The 18,626-nt window shown below is 37.2% G+C and overlaps 1 protein-coding gene across 2 annotated transcripts in view; it reads right to left on the bottom strand.

The window, feature by feature from the left end:
* The window catches only part of LOC107558863 (zinc finger protein 618-like), a 75,595-nt gene extending 70,591 nt beyond the window's left edge, over positions 1 to 5,004 (bottom strand). For both annotated transcript variants that reach the window (XM_016242553.1, XM_016242554.1), the window contains exons 1-2: positions 4,456 to 5,004; positions 1,447 to 1,515 (exon numbers count right to left, since the gene is read on the bottom strand). The gene's annotated coding sequence lies outside the window, so the exon portion shown is untranslated. The remainder of the gene's footprint in view (positions 1 to 1,446; positions 1,516 to 4,455) is intronic.
* Positions 5,005 to 18,626: the final 13,622 nt, after the last annotated feature.

Below are 18,626 nucleotides of genomic sequence, written 5' to 3'. Positions count from 1 at the left end.
ATATATATATATACATACATACATACATACATACATACATACATACATACATACATACATACATACATACATACATACATACATACATACATACATACATACATACATACATACATACATACATACATACATACATACATACATACATACATACATACATACATATATATATATATATATACATACATACATACATACATACATACATACATACATACATACATACATACATACATACATACATACATACATATACATTTTCATCATTAACTCTGTTATGTTGTACACTTCTTAATCATATCAAAGACATGTTTTAAATATCGTTTACCAATAACTTGAGGAATTAATTTATAAATATTACATTTTTGAGAGTCACACTATTTGCAACCTGAATTAACTTTGCAGTGTCATAAAAAGGTCAAATGATCATATTATAATTTTAAGAGACCGAATTGACCTTAACACACAGTCATGCATGTCTCCAGTTTTCCTCTCTATGACTACATTTACATTCACAATGTTCTGAAGCATTGTGTAAATGTGACCATAATTTTCCTACATTTACACAAAAGAAATTTTGTGGCAAAGTTTAGCAACCTAGAACCTGACATGAAGTCTGAGTGGCCTAAATCTTTGCCACCAAAAGTCCATTGTATCATTACACAACGTTGAAGTGACAAAAAGTTACGCAAATGCTGCTTACAAGTTGTTGTTTTTTGCTTTCCCCACGTTAAATGCACCACATGACTTTAGCTGATAACGGTTTTCTATTAATATTTATTTGTTCTTCTAATATTTTAACAAACCTTCTTCACTCTTTTTCCTCAAAAAAAAAACAAAAAATCAAATAATGAAGAAAATTAAACAAAGAAAAGCACTCAAATTGTATCCATGAATTGCATTATGTATTTTGAATAAACTGACTTTTTTTTTCCCCTATAATCCATGCCTTCTGTATCCATACAATGGTTTTACGCAAAAAAATAAAATTTAACTTCAAAATCTGTTATTCACTGATAATCTTTCACTCCACTGAAGCTATGAAATCTCACCTTCACTGTGATAAAAAAAAAAAAAAAAACACGTAAATTTCAATTACATTTGAGAACGGCAGCAGGAAAAGAAAAATGACTTTAATTTGCGTCTGTTTGTGTAAAACATTTCTGATTCGGCTTTATAAGACTTCAATATTACAGACAGGTGTTGCAGATACTTCTATGGTGGTTATGTTTGCAGCTTCAAAGTAGTCATCAAGTCATATGGAAAAGAGCTGAGTGAAGATTACTCAAACTCTTTTGTCAGTAAAAAATAACAGCATACAGCTTTGAAACAACAATTTCCATATTTAAATGAACTATTCCTTAAAGTGAAATGGAAAGGGCACCCCACGTTAGCTTGCATGGCTTGTAACATTGATGAAAATGTTGTCAGTAAAAGGCAGTTTACCTTGCTCAAAGAGTCTCGCTTCTACTTCCTGGTCTGCTTTTCTTGAATTCAGCCGAACAAGAGTACGATCTGAAAACAAAAGGGTCAATGGGTTAAAAATTAGCCACTTGTTCCAAGTTACATGTACTGACATTGAAATGCAGTGGAAAATTACAGACCCCGGTCGCCTTGCATGGAAAATCCCTAAATTTATTACACAAAAGAGGGAAAGGCAGGCTTCTAAAAATTTCCATGAAAATTATATTCTTAGATTAACAGTTGGAGGGCAGAGTGTGGGTTTATGTTCAAGGAGCAAATCCTGACCAAAACAGGCCCGATTTCACAATATAGAGCTGAATACTACTTCCGACCAAAGCATTTACAACTCAAATAAAACCACTGCATAAAAAGAGCATTACAAATGCAGTCTACCTGCTGCTTTGACACCTCCATAGTGATGTTGTTTCTATAAGAAAGCTGAGTCTCTGTGTTTTCAGCTTTTAAAGGGGGAAAAAAAAGAAACAGTTTTTGAATTTATGTGGCTCCAAATTTCTGAGAACACATAAAAAACATGGGATTGTTTCCCTCTTGTAAAACCTAGCAATAAAGTTTTATGGTTCTGAAAATGTAAAAAAAGTTTGATATCTAGGTCACACGCGACATCAGCCATGTAAACCTTAAGATCCATACACTAAATGAAGATCCTTAGAATAACTGTTCAACTGAAGCACACAAAATGCTGAAAATCCTTTGGGAAAGAAAAAAAAATTAATTCTATCATTAAAGGGATAGTTCACCCAAAAATTCTGTCATAAATTACTCACCCTCATGTCGTTCCAAACCCATAAGATCTTCATTCGTCTTCGGAACACAAATTAAGATTTTTTGATGAAATCTGAGAGCTTTCGGACCCTCCATAAACAGCAAGGGTCCTACCACGTTCAAGGTCCAGAATCATACCGAGAACATCAACAAAATAGTCCATGTGACATCAGTGGTTCAACCATAATTTTATGAAGCTACGAGAACCACGTCACCCCTAGCACCATTTTGGAGAGTATCACGATGCATGCGTGTGCTCTCCTCTGAACGTAAACAAGTAGCAGCGCGCATTCATGTTGTACTTCAGCAACACCACGCGCATGTGTCGTTTACGTGCAGATCAAAGCACGCGCATGTGTCGTACACTCCAAAAAAGTCGATAGGGTGTCACGGAGGAGAAGAATTGTTGAATATAAGGCGGTGCAATTAATCAAAATACAGTTTTAATTTCAGCCTCCAACAGTTATGAAAATACAATTATCGAGATAAAATAATTGCGCTCCATTCCACGGCCCCTTTTTAGCAGTGCGCTTGGTGATTATTCACGTAACCCTCGTGTCGGTTATGTAATAAATGAACGTAAACAGTTGTACAACAGTAAATTGGATCCGAGCGGCTCTTAAAGTGACAGCGAGCTATATTCCTGCTGCCGACTGTGTGCTTAATATTAATCAAACAGCAAAAGACTTAATCACAAACTGCTCTTGACTGAAGGTCATTTGTTTTTTTTATGCGCACAAAAAGTATTCTCGTAGCTTTCAAAATTACAGTTGAACCACTGCTGCCACATGGACTATTTTGTCAATGTTCTTGTTACGTTTCTGGACCTTGAACATGGTAGGACCCTTGCTATCGCTGGAGGATCAGAAAGCTATCGGATTTCATCAAAAATATCTTAATTTGTGTTTCGAAGATGAACGAAGGTCCTAGGGGTTTGGAACAACATGACGGTGCGTAAATAATGACACACTCTAAAAAATGCTGGTTTAAATGCAACCCAGTGCTGGGTAAAATAGGGACAAACCCAGCAATAGAGTTGTTTTGACCCAGCGGTTGGGTTAAATGTTTAAATGTTTAACCCAACCGCTGGGTCAAAACAACTCAATTGCTGGGTTTGTCCCCATTTTACCGAGCACTGGGTTGCATTTAACCCAGCATTTTTTAGCGTGCAGAACTTCGTTTTTCAATGAACTATCCCTTTAAAGAAAATTGGCAAAATAACAAATACTAAGAAACTGATAAATTCATTGCCAATTCAACTTTTCTTAAATTGTTATCCTGGTAATATAGTTTGTAATGAACTTGACTGAATTTTGTACTATTATACAAGCGCTGAAGAGGCCTTTTTTTATTTTATTTTTTAGGAGGCCACTAAATATGCATTCCATTTTATATTTGACATTTGTTCATTTGCATTACAGGAATAGGCTAGCTCACCTAAAAATAATACTAAAAAGATAATTAACCTACCCTCATATTGTTACAAACCTGCAGGACTTGCTTTCATTTGTGGAACAGAAATGTCTCATTGGGGTCCAAGGTTGTTTAAGAACATCTTTTGTGTGCCACAGAAAAATAATAAGTCATACAGGAATGTCATGAGGAGGAGTACATGACAGAATTGTCATTTTTTTAATGATCCCTTTAAAGCCTCTTACATGCTGCATGGTCACCTTTTCTAGAATGAGATGACGAGAAAACACCAGGTCAAGGATGCATTTGTCTCATCTGTGAATTCGGTACAAGTAAAGCAGACTTGTTAGAATTCAAAAGTAAAGAGAACTGACAAAACTACATTTCCACATACAAAAAGGTTGTCCATCTAGATGTCAAAGTCTGTGATGACAGACGCTGTTAATTACCCTCAATGCATTTGCACGTCTTGTTTACCAGCATTTCAACTGCTGAAAAAAAGTAATAGTCATCTTTCAGAAAGATGACATTAAGAACGGTAACGTGCTACCAAATGTCAGAAAATAAAATGTAATGCAACATACGGAAAACGTTTTCAAATGTAAAAAGCAGAAAAATGTACTCAAAAATATTTTAAACATTTGCTGACTAAACTTGCCCGCCTTTTATTATTATTGTTTTTTTCAAAATCGGCCCCGCAAAAAAGGAAAAAAAAAAAAAAAAAAGAGAAAAAAAAAATCATGCACTGCACAACACATTCAGATCACATTTGAGAGAATTGTGATGGGAGCTTACCGCGCACACAAACATGAGCTCCGGGTGATTGCGATCAAAGCGCCCGTTACATTGTATCATTAGTGAATGAGGAAAGACGCGGGTACTCCACTTTGTTACCTCCCAAAATGATGCGGAGAAATGTTCTGGGAAATGGAGAAATCCTCCCCTTCGGATCTCAAAATGACGAAACGAGCGGGTCTTTCCGGGGCACTTTTTTTCTCTTCTAGAAACAGAACTCCCAAAATTTGATTTCAGTGAATTTGTCGGTTCTCTTCCTGGTACGTCCGCACGCCACTGGCGGCCGATGCTTCACTGGTGGTGAGGTATATTAATGTTGCGGTCTGCCCCACGGACACATTCATCCGCCATCATGCAAGGGCAGGTTCTCAATTTGCAAATGCATTAATTTCACACAATGCCTTAATGTGGATGGTATCACGTCAGCTTGCCCAGCTTTTGGGTTAGATCAGCAAAATAACTCAACTGGCTTCTATGTAATAGCAAATTTGACCAGCAAGGTGTTTTTTTTTTACATTTATAACCAAACTACTTTTGCATCTGCTTGGATGAAGAAAACTCTTCTGTTAGACTCACAAGTTACTCGTTTCACTGTTTGTTGCCTAAAGTTTAACTACAGTATTTTGAGCAATTCTTGGTATGTTTTGTATGCAATAATATTATATAGAGACACACAAACATGTTGTGGCACGTATATACACTTGTCTAGATTTACAGGAAAAGAAGATTATATCCACAGCGCATTTTTTTCTGCACCAAAAACTGACAAATTATGAAGTGAACCTCTAATCAAAAGGACTTTTATGTATAATGTGCGGTTTCCTTTTTTTTCTCCCCTCCATCTGCACTTCTCACGGGTTCCGTCTCGTTAGCGCCTCTAGCGGCGAGTCTGCAGATGGTCTGAGGGAAAAAAAAAAGTGATTCATGAAATTTGACAAGCAAATTCCAATTTTCAAAAAGACAGAATAAAAAGACACTGGAAATATCAGAGTGTTTTTTTTTTTTATTCTCATTTATAAGCTTGCCAGTACATCCTCGCAAATCTCATTATGTAGTATTTTTATATACGGAAAAATAGATTCACTCTTTATTCCTCACCTAGACTGTTCATCGTTTGTTTATTTCAAAATCCTAAAACTTTTTTTTTTTTTTTTTTTTAATAGAGTATTAGGCTATAGGCTATTTACTGGCTTAAAAAAAATAAAATAATTGTAAACAGTGTAATAATTACCAAACCACGCTGTAATATCTGTGGGTAAGTTGTATAAAAAAAAAAACAGAACATAAAACTGAATTTACAACATTTATAAAACAAAAAGTATTATTATCCTGAGAATACAGTTATTTGAGTTTAAAGCCGTTTTAACATGCTTGAAACCTACGTACAAAACCACAGCCTTTGGCTGTAGATTTGAACTCGAAACATTACAGATACAACAATTGCCGTTATAGTCCTTTGCGATATCTGATGTATTTACATGTGTGACTGTATGTGCAATCAGCTGCATCTGCATTTTTAAAGGTGTCACCCAAATGGCCCATGCAGCCAAATGGCCCATGTACAGGGAAATGACCAATGCAATTAGAATTTCTAAGGGATTGTTTGCAGTGTCTCCAGTGGGACGTCCTAACAGTACAATGTCTATTGTTTGAGACACATTTATTTAAAAAAATAAATAAAGTTCCGTTCAGACAGTATTTGGGTTAAGATTCTTGGAAGACTCACATGCTGACATCATTGCCGAAGAACTGTGCTATAATAATAATACCTTGAATAAATTCTTCTCCACAACTTTGGTCAAGCTTCCTGATTTTATGTATTAGAAGAATACATTGCTGTATTTGACTCGGTCAGTCAAATACACATGGCAACTCCCTGCTGGAAAAAAATATATATAAGAAATAGAAACCTTCACAGAAATTCTAATGTTTTTCACTACAGATACCATTACAAACAATTAACCATTGAAACCATTAACTAATGTTTTCCAATAGCAGTATTACCAAGTTTGCGGTTTTCCATCACAATTGGGATACTTGTAAACTGTTGCCACACTTTATGAGTTTTGTGAGGGAAGGGCCTTTGAGCTCCTTTGTGACCGTTTATGATTACTACTAGTGATTTTCAAGTTGAAGTTGTGTTTAACACATACCAGTGACTGTAAATTGTGTATTTTAGGATTGGGAGTGGCAGGTGTTGAGTTTTACAATTTGGACAGGGTTGTTGGGCTATTTATGATTGGCCTTTGGGCTGGGTTTGTTACACAGACCTGGCAACCCTGTCCAATAGTGTGTTTTGGGCCATGTTAGAATTTATAGACTATTATACATAAAATTTATTTTTTATATATATATATATATATATATATATATATATATATATATATATATATATATAAGTAACTAATTACGTTACTTAGTTACTTTTTATGGAAAGTAATGCGTTACGTTACTTTTGCGTTACTTTTTAAATCTGGACAGGGCTTGCTTGTTTGTTTTTAAATTTTAAAAAAAAGTTATATTTTTGGCAAATATTAAAGCCTTTTCACACCAAAAGAGAAATGAATAAGCCTCAGGCTGAAGGGAAAGTAAATTTACGTCCGTACAGTAGAATGCAGAAGAAGAAATTAACACTTCAGCAATAAAAATAAAAAAAAGACAAATGTTTTTCTAGAATCATTTTTGCTTAGTACGGTTGAACTGGATCACCGAAGGTCAGAAGCAAAGACATTGGTTAATAGAATGGGATTAAATACATAAAGGCTATTTGTGTTGTTTAACATTTAATTATTGCAGGTTTGCGTCATTCTGAGCTGCATTATTTTTATTCATTTTGAGGAATACTGAATCTGTGGGGGGTTTTTGTGTGTGAGTGAGATGAATTAATGCATATTCATATTTATTTTAGAGCAACATCTTCTGATTTCTCTCAACATGGGGACAGGAGAGCTGTCAATCAATAAATTGGAAAAAAAGTAACTTGCGTTACTTATTTGAAGAAGTTACTCAGATATTCTCTTGTAAATTAAAAAGTAATGCGTTACTTTACTAGTTACTTGAAAAAAGTAATCTGATTACGTAACTCGCGTTACTTGTAATGCGTTACCCCAACACTGTGTGTGTGTGTGTGTGTGTGTGTATATATATATATATATATATATTTATTTATTGATCTCCTTAAAATAAGTAAGCTTAACCAGGAGAAGAATTTACTGAAGGTAGTACAACACAGTTCTTCAGTAGTGATGTTATGTTGGCCTTCAAAAAATTAATGCAAAGTTCTCTCTGTGGGACAGAACTTTATGCATGAACACAAAAGGGCTACAAACAATACTGTTAGGACCCCACTTAAGACCCCTTAGAAATTGTAATTGTATCGGCCATTTGGGTCACAGACAGGGTTTCAGTTGATTGCATCTGAGGCACAGTTGCAATGTAAATGCATAACGTTAGGGGGAATTCAGGTGGATTGAAACACTTTTTCCAGTCATGAACTTGCATTGATATAATTAATATGCCTTAGACATTCTTCGTGTTTTGAGCAATTGGCTGTTCGCTGCAGAATGTGACACTTTTGGATAATGTTTATAGCACATGCTGTGAACCTGCTGAACCAGGCTTGATTTGTTTGGTTTGAAATCTACTCCGAAACATTTGTTCAGCTACCTTTGTGTAAAAGGCCTCAACCTCCAGGGGTTTTCAAATCATTCCTTAAGTCCCTCCAGCACTGGATGTCTCATGTTAAACCCAGCTGAATGAACTCATCAGCTCATCTGTGCTAGTAGTGAGGAGGCTCCACTAATGGTTTGAAAACCCTTCTGATCCTATCGGAAATCTCCCCTATATGCCTTCATTCACTATTCCCACATTTGTCTAATATTGAAGGAGTGAATGAAAACAAAATGACAGAATTTGGACACTATATGAGCCGGAAGGGATGAGACTTTTTGTGTGTAGCCTGTGTCTGCTGTTATTTGATTAATTTATGTATTTTTTTTTATTGTGTCTCCATATTTTATGTTGCAACCATAAGCGCGCACACACTTTATTTTGGATGCGAATCATTTGACACCACTAATATATATATATATATATATATATATATTAAATTAAATACGAATTAAATTTTTTCTCAAATACAAACCACTCATTTTAAAGGGATAGTTCATCCAAAACTTAAAATTACCCTATGATTTTATTCACCCTCAAGCCATCCTAGATGTATATGACTTTCTTCTTTCAGACGAATCCCATCGGAATTATATTTAAAAATGTCCTGGCTTTTCTAAGCGTTATAATGGCAGTGAATGAGTGTTATTTTTCAATAATCCAAAAGTCGTCCAATAAAGTGCATCCATCCGTAATAAAGTGCCTCACACAGCTCCGGGGAGTGATTAAAGGCCTCCTGTAGCGAATCCATGCCTTTTTGTAAGATAAATATCCACATTTAAAACTCTATAAACACTAATATTCAACTTCCGCTGTTGTACGCACGTTCACAATAGAATGCTGTTCTGGTGGATGACATAGGTGTAGCGACATAAGTCTTGCGAGAACCAACGTTTGTTTACAGGAGCAAAAGCAGCAAAGTTTCTTTACTTTAGCAAAGAAAAACCAGTCTTCTCTTGGCTTATATCATAATCCTCCGACATTTGTCTTTACAAATCCTTGTTTTTTTTTACTTCTAATTCGTGACCATTGTTTTATTTTGCTCTCTCCTGTGCGCTTCCGCGTTCGTCACTTCTCACATACGCCAAGCCGACATCCTATACATAATCTGCTGGAACGACGGTCTATTGTGAATGCATGTACGACAGTTAGTGGAAGTTAAGACATTAGTGTTTTAATTATGGATATTTTCCTTACAAAAACACATTGATTTGCTTGGCACTTGGATTGCTGCGCTTTATTGGACTTATTTTGGACTGTTGAAAAATAACACCCATTCACTGCCAATGTAAAGCTTGAAAGAGCCGGGACATTTTTAAATATAACTCCGATTGGATTTGTCAGGAAGAAGAAAGTCATATACACCTAGGATGGCTTTAGGGTGAGTAAATTATGTGGTAATTTTCATTTTTGGGTGAACTGTCCCTTTAAGGGAACACTGATCATTTAGAGTCTACATATGAAAATATTAGGCCTAACTGAGGTTTCAGTAGTGCTGATTTTTCAGTTGTCTACCACTAGGTGTCAGATTTACTAGTCTGACTATTCCTGCCATAGAAAGGTATGGTAAAAATAATAAAGAGTAGTGTGCTAGTATGCGGTTCCAAATTCAGCATGAATCTCATCAAATGTATTCAAAATCCATAACAACAAAAGTGATCAAGTTAATTCTGCTATTGTGCAGAACTTTGAGGATTCCATACGTGTATGGAAAGATAATTATTAGCAAATATATAAAAATCAGCCTGCTGCAGTTTTTTTTGGGATCGATATTAATTTACATTTCATACTCTTGAAAAAAATCCTTCACAGACTGGCCTCCATCTGTCTATCATTCTTTCTATCTACAGTGAAGTCTAAAAGTCAGACCACTATTGAAAATTATTTCATTTGTTATTTTTTTTCCTCATGTAATTAAATATATAATTGTGAAACTTTGAATTCAATTACAAAGATGAGAATTTCTTAGTATTTGGTCTCTCCCCCCTTTACGTCAATCACAGCAGCACTCAAGTTGTCTCAGAAATGTGGTTGACTATAACGATTAAACCCAGCAGATGTCAGTAGAACATCACAATAAATGTCACTAAAAGTAAATCAATGAGTTATTTGGGGTTTAAGAAGCACAACTAATAATAAAAAGTTATTTTGCAAGAAGGGTTTCATAAATTTGTGTTTAGCAGTATGGGAAAATCAAACTGTTTGGTTCTATTAGCATGACATTTATCAACAGCTAATATAATTTCTGCTGAATTCCACTTAATACTTTTAGTTTGAATTTGGACGTAGGGTGATTTAGTGTTGCCTTTAAGTATTTTCAGTTTTAATGAGTGGAAATTGTATAATCTTGCTTGCTTTTGACTTACTAACTGATACGAAGTAGTGAAGGGAAATCTGATTAAATTTTAATATATATATATATATATATATATATATACACACACACACACACACAAATAAAAGATTTATTGGTTTTTCATAATTGCAAAATTACATCAATATCATCTTTCTAACAACTCAGTGGTACAGTATGCCATGCCGAAACATTCAAATAAAAGTAACGTGTAACGCATATTACGGATTTATTATTATTATTCTTCTTTTTTTTTACATTGTGTTTTTCAGGTTTCATTCAGTGATTCTGCATGTCTAATAAGACTGGCCACAATTGAGTAGCCAACATTATGGCTTCCTACATTAAACTTTTGCACCTAATACATAAAGACATGCACAAACACAGATATGTTCTACATAATTAAAATTGTGTAAGATGACTCTCCACCTTACATTTTTCTCATAGATGGCACAAAATCACATCTCAGCAACATTTGATAAATGCATACATGCACTTTTAATTTTATTTCATTTGAATATCAACATTTTAAGATTTACTTAAAGCAGTTGTAAGGTTACCCGATCTAATTTTGTGCTCTGGAAAATATGATCTGAGAAAAGTCCATTAAGGTGAAAGTTTGATATAAAGAAGCTACGCTGTATATACACACACACTTGCGTTTGGAATGCACAGACTGGACTGTTTTTATGAGCTCTGGTTCAGACATAGGTTTCATACTTGTTACTTCATCTATGTCAACTTTTGTAAGGACATGTTAATTTTCGAACACAAGTCATGTACATACATTAGATGATTTTAGATCCATGGCACTTACATCTTTAGTTATTAAATGTTTTGAAAAGTTGATAAAGATGGTAAAAAGAAATATGCAAAGGACTCAGTGTTTCTTAGACCCCCTACGATTTGCATGCACAGCCAAGCAAGGATTCAATAGTAACCTTCCAACAGTTAGTACTTCAGCATTTGGAAAAGCTGAAAACAGTGGCAAAATTGCTTAACTGAATATCGAAACCTTGTGTAAAAGAGGCAGCGAAGACTGTTTTGCTTGAAGGGGTCATATGATGTTGCTAAAAATAACATTGTGTATTTGGTGTAAAGAAAATGCGGTTTAAAAGGTAAAAAAAAAAAAATGTTTCCACATACTGTACATTGTTTCTCCTCTATGCCCCGCCTTTCTGAAACATGTCGATTTTTACAAAGCTCATCGGTCTGAAAAGCAAGGTGTGCTCTGATTGGCCAGCTATCCAGTGCTTTGCGAATGGCCGACTACCTCAAACGTGTGATGGCAATGTTACGCCCCTTACCATATTGTGATACCCTGTCCGGCCGGAGTGACGACAAAAACATTAACACATTATAAACGAGGCATTTGTTGCATCCAGTGGGGACATAATTATGCTTGAAGGGGTCATATGATGTTGCTAAAAATAACATTGTGTATTTGGTGTAAAGAAAATGCGGTTTAAAAGGTAAAAAAAAAAAAAATGTTTCCACATACTGTACATTGTTTCTCCTCTATGCCCCGCCTTTCTGAAACATGTCGATTTTTACAAAGCTCATCGGTCTGAAAAGCAAGGTGTGCTCTGATTGGCCAGCTATCCAGTGCTTTGCGAATGGCCGACTACCTCAAACGTGTGATGGCAATGTTACGCCCCTTACCATATTGTGATACCCTGTCCGGCCGGAGTGACGACAAAAACATTAACACATTATAAACGAGGCATTTGTTGCATCCAGTGGGGACATAATTATGGATTATAATGATTTATAAGTTTTTTTTTTTTTTTTTTTTTACACACTGCGTTGCATCTCGCCGCGTAAACATAAAACCATGTCTGCATTTGTGATCGAAGAAATGACAAAGTGCTACTCTACACTGCTCAATTCGCGTTTGAATCGTCAGTGGCAAATTCTTTAAATATTTAAAAAAAAACAAAAAAAAAACACATATACTTACAGTCTGAGTCAGAACAGCCGGCATTGTGGTCTACTCTACCAGAATCAGGAAACAGTCCTCCATAAAATGCGCTGGACACGGGTTGAACGGTTCTGGAACAGTGTTGTAAATACAGCTTGACCACTGATTTCTAGTCGTGTCCTCTTTTGGAAGACCAAACAAAGTAGTTTCGCTTTCACAACGAAAACACACGGGCTAGAGTGAGCGGAGGCCAACTTGAGTGAGCAGAGGCTGTCGGGCTTGAGAACGGCGAGGCCGGCGGATTCAACGAAGGAGCATCCGGCAGGCTTGCAGCAACCACATATGACGACCCCGGGCTGGATTCCATTTCATTCACGGTGAAAGCCGATCCGGCGATCCACAGCGCAAAGTTTGTGTATTTCCTCAGGGACCAGCACGGATCAGCTCCAGGCATGACGAAGCGGATATCGTCCTCTTTTGGAAGGCGTGAACATTTGGGCGGCGTTATGCAAATCTTCCCACATAGTGACATAGACATGTGGGGTCGTGTTAGAACGAGCCATTTTGGGTAGGCGTGGTTGACTCTTAACTTTCATAAAGAATATCTCTTTGGATTTGAGACTTTAGTCTTTGCAACTTTACAGATCTTCTTTATGCACCAAGAGCTTGTAACACTCCAAAGAGAAAGGAAAAATTGCAAATCGCATCATATGACCCCTTTAAGGAAACTAAGGTCATTTAATGTGGATAAAGCACTAATTTAGGTTTTACAGATCCTATAGTATACTGCATCGCTTTTATCTTTCACCATTGTGTGGCTTAAATGTCATAAATGTGGGGGGGGGGGGATAAAATAAGAATTCTCTTGAGAAGTGTGTAATTCAAGAAGGTAAAATAACTGGGAAGAAGCAAAAGAACATGGCACAATTACATCAAAGGCAGGTGTTGGGAAAAGCCCAGAGAATACTGTCAGATGATTCCCACCTCATGACTTTCACCTCCTCATTTTAGAACTCCTATTAATAAAACAAATCAGTTTAGACATTTTTATCCTCTCAATGTTACAAATTCAGACAGAGATCGACACACAGCTAATGTAAACAGCACAGGTTTACTCCGCAGATGCTGGAGAAACATGGTGGAGCACAGGATGACATTGAATATATCTTGGAAAACTTAATCATAACAGTTCCTTTCCTTGCAGGTGAACGGTGGCCAGACAGACAGGACTGAAGACAGATGAAGGAGCAGAAAGACTGACAGGAGGCAAATAACCATGGTAGGTGAATAGGTCATGAAACTCCAAGGGAACAACATAAGCAGTCATACATCAACCAGACAAGGCATGGGTGTTCAGTGCTGGCTTATATTTACATTTACATTTTACATTTAGTCATTTAGCAGACGCTTTTATCCAAAGCGACTTACAATTGGGGGATACATAAAGCGATTCTTCTTAAGAGAGGCAAACAGACACAAGAAGTGGTTGTAATACCAAGTTCTTAGACATTGTTCAAATAAGTACAAGCTAGAAAGAGAAGGAATAAATAAAAATTTTTTTTTTTTTTTTTTTTTTATGATGAAGTCAAGTAGCTTCGAAAGAGATGAGTTTTCAGCTGTCGCTTGAAAATTGTCAGGGATTCAGCATTCCGGATAGGGGTGGGAAGATCGTTCCACCAGCCAGGAGTGGTGAATGAGAATGTTCTGGAAAGTGATTTTGAGCCTCTCTGTGATGGTACCACGAGGCGTCGCTCACTAGCGGATCTCAGACTTCTGGAGGGGATGTAAATTCGTAGTAGTGAGTGGAAGTAGGCGGGTGCTGAGCCTGTGGCTGTTCTATATGCAAGCATCAATGTCTTGAACTTGATTCGGGCCGCAACCGGTAGCCAGTGCAAGGAGATGAAGAGAGGTGTAACATGGGCTCTTTTGGGCTCGTTGAAGACCAGTCATGTTATATGGAGGAACTGATGAGGCTGATGGCAGACAGGTGTGGTGTTTGTGGAGCCTGCACAGGTGGTAGACAGAGAGGATTATGGGAGATGTAGTGTGCTGAGGTGACAGGCATGGTAAATGGAATTTGTGATTGTGACGCTCGACTATAATTATTTTTAAATTCTACGCTATGTTTGGATGAAGATATAATAATTGAATACTTGTTCTAATGCATGAAGTTATTATTGATAAATCAATAAATTATAAGTATATTTAAGACATGTTCGCTTTTCCATTAAAACCTATAGGCCTATATGTTTGATTTGTTCATATCAAACTGATTCTTTGGTTCAGTAACCAGTGTAGTAACTTGTAAGTTACTTATGAACAAGCCTTAAGGAAAGCACATTGTATTCTTGAAAGTCTTGACCACCCTTTAGATTTACTATTTGAGTTTCTGCCATCAGGTGGTTGTTTTAGATTCCCAGTCAGCAGAACCAAGAGAATTAATACCTCTTTTGTGTTGGTGGTCAATGGGTTACTTAACTGTATTATATTGTCTGTGTTTGCATTGCACTTGATATATGCAAGCTGTTGTTTTTTAAAGGTGCAAATTGTATTTAATGTTTTTGAACACATTTAACTACATGTTAATTGCAATTAAATGAGAATGTATTATAGTTTAAGTTTATATTATAGGCAAATTAGCTGAACTTTAGAGTGTTTTTGACTCACTTAAGTAGGGCGTTAATACATCTTTAAATGTAATTTTATAATTCCATTGTCTTTAATGTATGGTTAAAGTGTGCTGCTGAATGTACTGAGAAGCATTTGTGGCTCTCCAGGGGCCTCATGTATCAACTCTGCGTATGCACAAAAACTTTGCGTATGCCAGCTTTCACACTCACGGTCAGATGTACTAACTTTAAAAATTGAAATTAGTGAAATTAACGTGAGAATGTGCGTTCCTCCACGCCAACTTCATGTCTGGCGTACGTACATTTCTCGTGGTTTTTGTCCGTTGGCGACTCCTAGAGGCAATAAATTGAAGTTGCAAACATTAGACTACGAATTGTTCTACAAGTCTATCTCACAACCACCTGTGAGAAACATTGCTATTCATTTGTAATTAATAAAATAATTGACATACTATTGTCACACGAGCCTCATGGGAATATTCTATCAATTATGCAATTAAGTAAGAACATATAAAAGCATGAGCAAATTGATAACCTTAGTCTATATGGCAATGGCAGCGTTAGCCTTATTAGAGGACATTGCCAATGGCAGAATCCAAAGAGAACGAGTTTTTAGGGACCACAATGATTTTCTGGCCCACGATGATAACTGGCTTATCAGCCGTTTCAGATTTCCAAGGGCTATCCTCTTGGAGCTCTGTGATGAGTTGGGTCCGAATTTGGAGAGAGAGACAGCAAGGAGCCACGCATTACCCGTTCCCTTACAGGTGCTGACAACACTTGGTTACCTGGCAACTGGTTCTTTCCAAAGGGAACTGGCAGACCGCTCAGGAATATGCCAGTTGTCTTTGAGCTGCGCAATGCCAGTTGTATAGAACGGGATCATCCGCTTGTCTACCAGGTATATAAGGTTCCCTTATGATGCAGTTGACTAGCCAAACATTAAAGCGCAATTTGCAGCGATAGCCAGTTTCCCTAATGTAATCGTAGCGATCGACTGCACACACGTTGCTATAAAGGTGCCATCTGAAGAAGAATTTTCATATGTGAATAGGAAACATTTCCATTCAATAAATGTGCAGATAAAATGTGATGCACAAATGCGCTTAACAAATATTGTGGCAAGGTGGCCTTGGTCAACCCATGGTTCATACATCCTTACAAACAGCATGGTTGGGATGAGGCTCCAAGCTGGCAGGGTTCACGATGGGTGGCTGATTGGTGAGTGATGCATTTAAAGTTATGGTCCTATCTAAAAGTTGTTTGTAGTTGTAGAGCGGGCGATTGGGCATCTGAAATGTCGCTGGCGCTGCCTTGACAGGACCGGGGAGATGCTGTTATACTGCCCTGACAAGGTGTGCCGCATCGTGCTGGCCTGTGGTGTGCTGCACAATGTCGCGCACAGGCACGGCATACCACTTGGTGAGGTGGTGGCACCGCCAGATGACTCCGACCCAGGACCAGTGTATGTGCAGCTTGAGTGGCTTATGTCTGTGAGTGTGTCAGTGATAGTTTTCAGGTGACTGTTAATTTCTCCGATTGCCCTAACGATTTGCTGTTGTGACTCCAGAACAGCATGCGTCAAGACGCGGCCAGATGGACGGGCCTCAGCACTGGGGGAAGCACTGGAAATGCCGGAGACGCTGGAGACGCCGGGCACACTGGGCCCTGGCTGCTCAGGAGGGGCAGAATCCGAGTGTGTGCCAGTGGACGTTCCTGCTGTTGCACCATATAAGTCCAAATTAACACAGGCACATGCTAACTGTGATTTGAGTCTGTTCCTTATTAACACGCATTTGCCATAAATGCAATGGATATGTAAAATCTCTGGTGTAGGCTACTTTTGGTCAGCTATATTGCATGTAGGGTTGCAAAGGGTTGGAGAATTTCAAGGAATTTTCCGGAAACTTTCCATGGGAACTTCGTCTGGGAATTTTGCAAATATTCCAGGTTTGAAACTTACCAGGAATTTATGGAATTTTTGGGGAATTTATGGGAATTAATTGAAAATTTGGGGAAATTTTTAAAACTATCATATACAAACATAAATATAAACATTTTGTTTGATCATAGGCTCACATGCATGCAAAAATTACATTTTTGGGGGGGAATCTGTGATACTTTTTTCAGGATTTATTGATGAATGAAAACTTGTGAACAGTGTTTATTCAAAATAGAAATATTTTCTAACAATACAAGTCTTTACTATTACTTTTTATTAATTTAACACATCCTTGTTGAATAAAAGTTTTAATTTATTTTAAAAAAAGAGGAAAGATACTGACCCCAAACTTTTGAATGGTAGTGTATTTTTAAAAAAGGATTTCTATTTTAAATAAACGCTGTTCTTTTTTTTTCTTTATTTATTAAAGAATCCTGAAAAAAGTATCACAGATAATAAAAAAAAATATTAAACAGCACAACTGTTTCCAAAATTGATTATAAATAAGCAGGCACGTGCACAGGTAGGGCTCAACCTGTGCAGAGCACATGCCCTTTTTGCCCTTACACTCCGAAGTGCCCTTTTTTTGGTGATGGTGTTTTTCTTTCCTTCAATAAATCAATGATATTGGTCACCCTTTACATCTGTCTGTCTGCTTTACAAATATTTAGCTAATGAAAGGTATTAAAAAGAGCTTGTGACTAAATCTTGTTGGGTCCACTCAAACTGTCAGTAAAGCTCATAACTCCACCCCGTCTATCTTGACTGAATGAACTGAAGTTCCACAGCAGCTGAACTAGGACTGCAAGGGTAAATAAATATCTTGTTGTTTGAATAAGTACAGCGTTTTCTTTACGCAAGATGTCTATAAAGGCTCATAATTTATGTATTTGAAACTGAGTGCTGCGCCCATATAGCTACAACTGTAACAGATCGGCCAGGCTCCACCAATACCCAATCACAACGATCCCTCTCACCTGAGTTCTGAGCACCTGCACCTGTCACTAATCAAGCACCTCATCAACCAGCCTGCATAAAAGCACACACCTCAGACACCCTCACTGTCCGGTCTTGTATACATGTAGAGGACTAAATGACTTTGCGACTACTGCCATTTGAATACTTCCTGCATTACTTACCTCCTGTGGTCCTCCTAGTGTCTCCTCGTCTCCTGTTCCTCCTTGTCCAAGGATCGCTGAGGTGTGTGCTCCTCCTGCCTACATTCCAGCTCCTGTTAAACCAAAGACTCGGATTCCCCCACTCATCATGTCCTTCGAACTATTCATTCACCATCACATCCTCTGGACCCTACCCCAGTACTCTCTGTGACCAAATAAACCTGTTTTATATATACTAACCTGTTGTGTCAGACCTCTTCTGTTACTACAACAACAAACACCTGGTGATGAAAATGTAACGCCGCCGTTTTAATGACGGACAAAATGCACATTTGCACACATTCACTGGTCAAAAACCCCGTAACTGCATTTGAGTTTGACACAAAGCGACTGCGTGATCCTCGTCACCTAGGTAAAATATATTTCTAAGAAATGTATGATTGCTGATACATTTACTTTATTAACATTTAATCATATTATATGGTCGCATGGCTAATTCATGTTTACGTCGTTAATATGCATGTATTCTAGCTAGCTA

This window comes from Sinocyclocheilus grahami, unplaced genomic scaffold, assembly GCF_001515645.1.
Source record: "Sinocyclocheilus grahami isolate Dianchi unplaced genomic scaffold, SAMN03320097.WGS_v1.1 scaffold662.1, whole genome shotgun sequence".
NCBI lineage: Eukaryota > Metazoa > Chordata > Actinopteri > Cypriniformes > Cyprinidae > Sinocyclocheilus > Sinocyclocheilus grahami.
Note: the sequence above shows the minus strand (reverse complement) of the source record. Positions and strands in the feature narration are given on the sequence as shown.